The following is an 8778-nucleotide window of genomic DNA, read 5'->3' on the forward strand; positions in this document are numbered from 1 at the left end:
TGACTTTAAGAGAGCAATATAGAAGAAAAAACAAAGACAAACAACTCAACCTAAACCTTCTCTTTGTGTGTGAGAGGCTAGATGTGGAGAACTGGCCAAGTGGCTCTGAGCAGACACCGTGACCCAGGGACCCTGGAAATGGGGTTTATTTGCAGAAGCTAAATAAAGGGGCCCTTGGTTGTAGCATGATTCACTTCTGTTTAAACTGTGCTGGAAAAGATTTCTACTTTAATCATATTAGTTGGCACAGCAGGCCAACCGTGCAGGCATTGCCTAGGCAACCTTCTGTCATGGATGCTGACATGGACTGGGGGCTGGGGAAGGGCAGTTGGACCACAGCAGGGATTTCTGACCTTGTCAAGTTTGAGGGTCTTCATAAATGGCAAAATATTTCTGGTACCTCCACAGGTTGGTGCTTGTGCTTGTAGTAACTCTTTGTTCATTGCTGCAGCAGCTTCCCACATTTGAAAAACGCAAGCAAGTTCATGCATGGGATAGGCGCTGCTATTTTTCACAGGCTGCAAACAGTGCTTGGTGTACATGCCGATTCTTGGAGCTCCTTGTTTGCTTGGTGGCCCAATGCTGGGCCTCTCTGGGCCAGGAGATCTCTGTGAGCCGTTCATGGCAGATGAACGACCGATCGCCCAGCACTGCTCTGGGAAAGTGCAGAGTCCATCTCACTTTTATCTCGGTGCAAAATAAATCAGATCAGAGATAGGCTAGGTCTCCAGATGTGAGGCCTCAGAACTTGTGGCCCTGGACTCCTGCAGGGTGAGGCGTGGATGTGGAATTTGGGGCTTGTTAATTTTTTTTTCTTTTTTAAATATTTAGAATTTGGGGCTTCTTGACTTCACTGAAATCCTGTGCAAAATCTCGTGTGTTTGTGCTTTCGTTAGGGTCTGTCATTTCTGCAGATTCTCAAAAGGAGCCCAGTAATTTGGAAAAAGTTAGAACTGCTCTGCTTTAAAAGAGGCAGGCTGCATCAAGACACAGTTGAACGGAATAATGGCAATCGTGTGGATTATCACTGCAATTGTAGCAACAAATCTCAATTGCTGAGCATCTGTCACAGGCCAGGCACTATGCTTGAGACTGTAGGGATATATTCTAATTTTATACCCCTGTAGTCTTCATGACTATCCTTCCCAGTGGGAGTTCATATCCCCTTTTACAGAGTGAAGTCCTGGGGCCCAGAGAGTGTAAATACCTGGACAGAGTCATATAGGAACAGAGTGGTAGAGAAGGGACATGGGCCCAGGTCTGGTTTCCTTGATGCTGGTGCTCTCTTGGGGTATCACCTTGAGAAGGTGACAGTTGCTCAAAGGAGGTGTCCTCCTGGCGATGCTGCAAATGCATCAGGGACTTCACTTTCCCTTCCTGGCTGTTCTGGAGAGCTGGGGCCAGGGGGAAGACCTTGTTTTCATAGTTAGAGCTGATCCACTGAGAAAACCCAGTATTCACAGGTGAGGCCTGAGGTGAGGTCCCTCCAACCTGACAGGTAGAGTCTTGCCTTTAAACCTACAGAGGTTCTGGGCTGGTGCAGAGAGAAGCTTATGTAGTTCTCTAAACTACAGCCATTCACTTTTAACTGCATAAGACCTGCAGCTTTTTTTTTTTTTTTTTTTTTTTTTTTTAACTGGGACACAATTTAGTTAGGGACACTGAGTGTCTGGCACTTGGATATCAGTGGCCTTTCTGTTACTATTCTTTGTGGGGAGATGGGCCCCAAAAGCCTCTACTGACATGAGGCAACCATGCAAGGGAAGGGGCTGTCTGGACCTTGTCACAGGATCTTGCTGGGTGTCCCTCAGCCTAGGCGAGCACTTGGGTCTCTCTTCAGTGTCTTTACCCTGTGCCACCTGACAAACTCCATGCACCCTCTGTGCTGCCACATGTTGCTTCCCCTAGGAGACTTCCTTGACTCGCTGGAGCATCTTGGGCCCTCCTGGTCCCTCTGTGACCCACCCTGCCCTGAATGCTGTTCCCCTTTCCACATGGTTTCCATCCTGAGGGTGGGGCACTGTCTCCCTTATCTTAGTGTCCCCAGCACTTAGCAAGTACTTAGTAGGGTGCTGCTGAAGAAGGTACAGACAAACCCCAATCTGGTACTTATAAAAGGTGAAGGGAAGGCATATTGTAAGTGGCAGAACCCCTACTCCAATTAGCTTAAGACACAAGAGAGGATTCAAGAAGGCAGGGGTGCATCCTGATCCTGATCCAGACCCCGGACCGCCAACCCCCACCCCCGCCACCTCTCACCTCAGCTTCTCTCGTGTTTCAGCCTCATCCTCAGACAAGCTCTCTGTGAGACAGGGCACAGAGGGAAGGTACGGTGGGACCATCACCCATCACAGCCTCCAGGACAGGGGCTGCATTCTACCTCAACCTCTCTGTGCCACTAAGTTGTGTGACCCCAGGCAAATTACTTGACCCCTCTGGGCCTCATTTTCATCAGTGAAGTGGCGATCCTAATAGTGCCTACCTCAGAGGGCTTTTGTGTGAACTACATAGCCAGTACATGTGACATGCTTTGTACAGTGCCTGTAATGTTGTCATAAATGTTAGCCATTACTACTATAATTACTATTCATTTCCAACCCAACAACCTATGTATGCTTCTCATTAGTGATAGGATAAACTCAAAATCTATTTTTCATTGACTCTTATAATGTGCCTCAAATCCTATCTAGGCTTACCACTTTTGAAGAGGAAAAACATGTTCTTGTGTATTTCTCCTTCTCTCTCACACTGCTGCCACGCTTCACTTCTGATGCCACATGTGTGGGGCAGTTCTCACACCAAGTGATTCTCTGTGACATCAGCTGGTGTCCTGTCACTTGCTTCAATTCTGACGTGATCAGCTTGGAATCAGCGTCAGATCCCGCAGCCTTAAGGGCTCAGTCCCACAAGACCGCCCCACTTCAGACACCACTCACACATCCTAGGTCACATGTACTCTGACCTACCAGCTATAAATCAGGGTTCCTACAACTCCTCCTTGGGTTCAGTCATTTGCTAGAATAGCTCACAGGACTCAGGAAAATACTTATATTTACCAGTTTATGATATAATAAAGGATATGATAAAAGAAACAGAAGAATAGCCAGGTGAAGAGGTATACAGGGCAAGGTCTGGGAAGGTCCTAAGCATAGGAACTTCTGGTTCTATGGAGTTGGCGTGTGCCACCCTTCCAGCATGCAGATGTGTCTACCAACTCAGAAGCTCCTTGAGCCTCATACTACTGGGATTTTTATGGGGGATTCACCATATAGGCATGACCAGTTATTAACTCTGGAGAATGAGGGGTGGGACTGAATTCCAAACTCTGAATCGTAGCTTGGTCTTTCTGGTGATCAGCCCCCAACCAGGAGCCCACTGAACTCTCTCATTAGAACAAAAGACACTCCTATTCACCCAGCATATTCCAAGAGATTTAGGAGCCCTGTGTCAGGAACCAGGGTCCAAGACCAAATATTAGAACAAAAGGTGTTCCTAGTGCTCTTATTGCTTAGGAAACTATAGGGGTTTAGGAGCCCTGTGTCAAGAACCCAGGGCAGAGACCGATATATATTTCTTACTATCTCGCGTTCATATATCTGACATGCTAGTCCAGCCTCTGCACCTTTATTCACACTGTTCCTCTACCTACTATGCCTACTTTTCATTCTCTGCTACTTCAATTCCCTTTAATCTTCATCACCCCAGGGACATCATGAAGGGCCCCACTCCTGTGAAACCTGGCCTGGACACCAAAGTCCACATAGGGGTAGGACTTGATTTTCTCCCGTGCTTTCATGTGTGGAAACCCATGGAGCACACACCTGTCTACTCCATGTGCCCACGGCCAGATGGGCGCAGCACTTGGTCATGTTTTCCTGAGTGAATTTGTTGTCTGCGTCGGTGCTCAGAGAGAAACATCCCACGTCTCTCTTTATTAAGATGAAATACTCCTTTTATTCTTATTTTCTTGGAAGGAAACAAAATCAAAGAAATAAACCCTGAAACTGCTACAGTTTTATATAGAAAGCATTATTTCTGAGCTAAATGATTTTTTTCCTGAAGGAAAATTTAGAAATTGTGGCTCCTGGTGGAATTAAGGGAATGGAAATGAAGTCATGCATAGATTCACAGCATCTGAAGAACTCTGTTTTGGACCCTGTTTTGCTCACTTCTACAACTTGGTATAAAAAATTCAAGCTTCTGGGCCCACTTCAGCTTTGCAGTAACACGTGTCCCTTGGGCTTTTCCCCAAATTGCATTTTTTCCTGGTTTCAGTCAATTATTTGCCTTGGACTGTATTAGTTTTTCTGAGAACCTCTACAAAACTGGATTCTTCTGGTCATTTGCTGGCAAAGAAACCCTTTGATGTCAAACCAGAATGTCCTCACAGATCATTTGGAGAGCAGGGTGACCGCGGAAATGTCTCACGTTACCCCCTTCCTTCTTGTCACCTACCCTTCCTCCCTGTCCTACTTCCCGTAGCAGATATTGAAGTGTTCTCTCAGAACCATGTCTATTTGATCTTCTAGTCCTTCAGGCCTCAAGGCAAGTCCCTATTAGTTCAGGAAGTTTTCACTGACCTCAGATTGGATGATGTGGCTCAGAGGCAATGAATGTGGAATGTGCCTGTGTGTATGCACACACACGCACACCTGTGTATATGTGTCCATACAAGTGTATGTGTGCGTACTAGTGTGTGTGTGCATGAGCATATGTGTGTCCACACAGATATATGGATACAAGCATATGTGTGTATGTGTGTGTGTGTGCATGTGTATGTTGATATATATGTACATATGTGCTTGTGTGTCTGAGTGTGTGTGTATGTGACATAGCTGAGTATGTGGGGCTGGGTACTGGTGATAGCTTGTACTAGGAAGTCATGGCAGTAGGCAGAATTAGGGACACTTGTATGTAGGTGTTCTCCCAGCACGTTGGTAGTCGTATTATCTGTCTTTGTTTTCTGCATATACCTCCGTATTTACTTTGGGGTAGAGCAGCTGTTGAAATGATATCAGCAATTTAAATTATATCAACATTTCCCCACATACCCTGTTTCTTATTATTTCTCAAAACAAAAAGAGGGAAATACATACATGGCAAATTCAGAGTCTAACAACCCAAACCAGTGAGCGCTTTCTCTGTACCTATTAGGGGCCGTTCCTTCTTGCTCTTCTGCAGGCCATCCTCATGGTAGCCTTTTCTTTGGCCTGTGTCTTTTCAGTGTCCCTTTCCTATCATCAGTCCTCCAGTCTGTTCAACTAGCCACTATGTTCAGTTTTCTCTGTTAAAAGGACTGGTGTGGTGTTTGTTTTCCAAGCTGAACCCAACTGATAACAACACATAGCTGCTGCTCTTTGATTCACCAGTCCTTCAAGATCTTCACCCATTCAAGTCAGAACTGTGGTACTCTCCAGAGCTTGTCCAATTTCCGCTGCCTGGATCTGCCATCCGTTCAGTGCTTAATCCAGAATCTTGGGCACCATCCTTCATTCCTCTCTCCTGCTCACCTGCACCCACCCCATCCCCGCCCTTCCATTGGTTAGAAGGGGCTATGATTCCACCTTGAATCTCCCCCAGCCCAGGTATCCATACTTGTACTAACAGTCCTCTTGCCTTTTCTCTTGGCCCCTCACAACTCATTTCCTACCCAGAATCAAAAGTACTACTACTTTTGAAATATAAATAGGATGTTATATTGTGTAGCTTAATATCTTTCAACAGCCTCCTGAGGCACATACCTTCTGTGATGACCCATAGATCCTGCCAAGACCACTTTCCTGTCTTTCTTTCCTCCTTTCCTACACACCAGCTTCCCCAGCTGTGTTCCTGTTTCTTGAACATGCCAAGCTCTTTTCTGCCTTAGGACCTTGGCATCTATTGCCTTCTATCTGGAATGCTTTTCTCCTCTGTTTGTCATATGGCTGGCTCTTCCCCATTCTTAAGGAAATAACTTTAAATTTACCTCCTGGGGAACCATTCACTGACATCCTTTGTTTGTTTGTTTTTTTTTTTTTTTTGTCTTTTATTTTTTTTTATTTTTTTAATGAAATTTATTGACAAATTGGTTTCCATACAACACCCAGTGCTCATCCCAAAAGGTGCCCTCCTTAATACCCATCACCCACCCTCTCCTCCCTCCCACCCCCCATCAACCCTCAGTTTGTTCTCAGTTTTTAACAGTCTTTTATGCTTTGGCTCTCTCCCATTCTAACCTCTTTTTTTTTTTCCTTCCCCTCCCCCATGGGTTCCTGTTAAGTTTCTCAGGATCCACATAAGAGTGAAACCATATGGTATCTGTCTTTCTCTGTATGGCTTATTTCACTTAGCATCACACTCTCCAGTTCCATCCACGTTGCTACAAAAGGCCATATTTCATTTTTTCTCATTGCCACGTAATATTCCATTGCGTATATAAACCACAATTTCTTTATCCATTCATCAGTTGATGGACATTTAGGCTCTTTCCATAATTTGGCTATTGTTGAGAGTGCTGCTATGAACATTGGGGTACAAGTGGCCCTATGCATCAGTACTCCTGTATCCCTTGGATAAATTCCTAGCAGTGCTATTGCTGGGTCATAGGGTAGGTCTATTTTTAATTTTCTGAGGAACCTCCACACTGCTTTCCAGAGCGGCTGCACCAGTTTGCATTCCCACCAACAGTGCAAGAGGGTTCCCGTTTCTCCACATTCTCGCCAGCATCTATAGTCTCCTGATTTGTTCATTTTGGCCACTCTGACTGGCGTGAGGTGATACCTGAGTGTGGTTTTGATTTGTATTTCCCTGATAAGGAGCGACGCTGAACATCTTTTCATGTGCCTGTTGGCCATCCGGATGTCTTCTTTAGAGAAGTGTCTATTCATGTTTTCTGCCCATTTCTTCACTGGGTTATTTGTTTTTCGGGTGTGGAGTTTGGTGAGCTCTTTATAGATTTTGGATACTAGCCCTTTGTCCGATATGTCATTTGTGAATATCTTTTCCCATTCCGTTGGTTGCCTTTTAGTTTTGTTGGTTGTTTCCTTTGCTGTGCAGAAGCTTTTTATCTTCATAAGGTCCCAGTAATTCACTTTTGCTTTTAATTCCCTTGCCTTTGGGGATGTGTCGAGTAAGAGATTGCTACGGCTGAGGTCAGAGAGGTCTTTTCCTGCTTTCTCCTCTAAGGTTTTGATGGTTTCCTGTCTCACATTTAGGTCCTTTATCCATTTTGAGTTTATTTTTGTGAATGGTGTGAGAAAGTGGTCTAGTTTCAACCTTCTGCATGTTGCTGTCCAGTTCTCCCAGCACCATTTGTTAAAGAGGCTGTCTTTTTTCCATTGGATGTTCTTTCCTGCTTTGTCAAAGATGAGTTGGCCATACGTTTGTGGGTCTAGTTCTGGGGTTTCTATTCTATTCCATTGGTCTATGTGTCTGTTTTTGTGCCAGACATCCTTTGTTTTAACAGCGAGGGCTGCCATAACAAAGTGTCATAGACTGGGTGTCTTATAAACAATAGAAATGTATTTCTAGCCTCTAGAGGCTAGAAATCCAAGGTCAGGGTGCCAGCATGGTCAGGATCCAGGCAAGGCCCTCTTCTGGCTTGCAGACTGCTGGCTTCTTATATCCTTACATGGTAGAAAGACAGTGAGCTAGCTCTCTTGTAAAGGGCACTAATCCTGTTCATGAAGGCTCTACCCTCACAACCTAATCGAGGCCCCACCTTGAAATACGATTACCTTGGGATTAGGGTTTCAACATACGAATTTGGAGGGGGGCACAAATACTTAGTCCACTGGACCCTCTTTAGAGTTGGTACTTCCCAGGCTCCATACTGCTTTCCTTCGTAGTAATTGTCATTATTTCCAGTCATCAACATATCTATATCTTTATCTGTCCTCCCTCATTATAGTGTAAAATACATGGGGCAGGGACTGTGTCTGCTTAATTTACCACTGTATTCCCACGCCTTGCACCCAGGTCTCAGTACAGATGTGCCTAATGAATGAATAAATGTAGAGTGGATATCAAAGGAAAAAAAGAAGAGAAAAGAAAAAAAGGAAAAAGAGGTGTAAATAAATCACGGCTTACTTAGCTAGCAACTGTACAGCTACAAGCTGTTTTAGAATAGATGTGACCACTAATTATCTGTTCGTGTAGCCCTAAACTCTTCTCTGAGGAAAGACTAATAGGGATGTTGAAATAGGTAGATATACAGAGAGATTATGGCTCAACACAGTGGCATATACCTGTGAATTTCTTGCTTATAAGTGGCATACATGTTTATGTATATATACTTCGGTGCATATACATCGTTTCATCTTATAAAACCTCTTTCTCTTACCAGCATTTTCCACTTTGTAATATGCTGTCAGCTATACTGCTCACTTGAATCCAACAACAATCCTAGGAGTCAGGGAAAGGAGCATTATTCTCATTTTATTAAAGATCACTTGTAAAATCTCACATCAAACCACATCATTGTACAGACAAAGAAGCTGACACCCAGTGTGAGAGCGAGACTTCCTCAAGTTCCTCAAGTTCAGGAAGAGCTGGTGTTAAAACCAGATCCTTGCTTCCATTTTTGTACCTCAGGAAGGGTCCTGGGAAGGGGGCCTCTGCATGACGTGTAAGGGGTTCGATGCTATTTAGAAATCCTACCTTGCATTTGGTAGAATGGCTTGGCTACTGGTTAAGTGGACCTCTCAGAGAATCCAGCCAACTCTTGTGGTCACTGAAGGCAAGGCTATGTGTCCTCTAGAGAAAGAAGGTCTGGGTGCCGTGGCTTATCCAATTCTGGCT

The sequence above is a fragment of the Prionailurus bengalensis genome, chromosome C2 (assembly GCF_016509475.1).
Source record: "Prionailurus bengalensis isolate Pbe53 chromosome C2, Fcat_Pben_1.1_paternal_pri, whole genome shotgun sequence".
Taxonomy (NCBI): domain Eukaryota; kingdom Metazoa; phylum Chordata; class Mammalia; order Carnivora; family Felidae; genus Prionailurus; species Prionailurus bengalensis.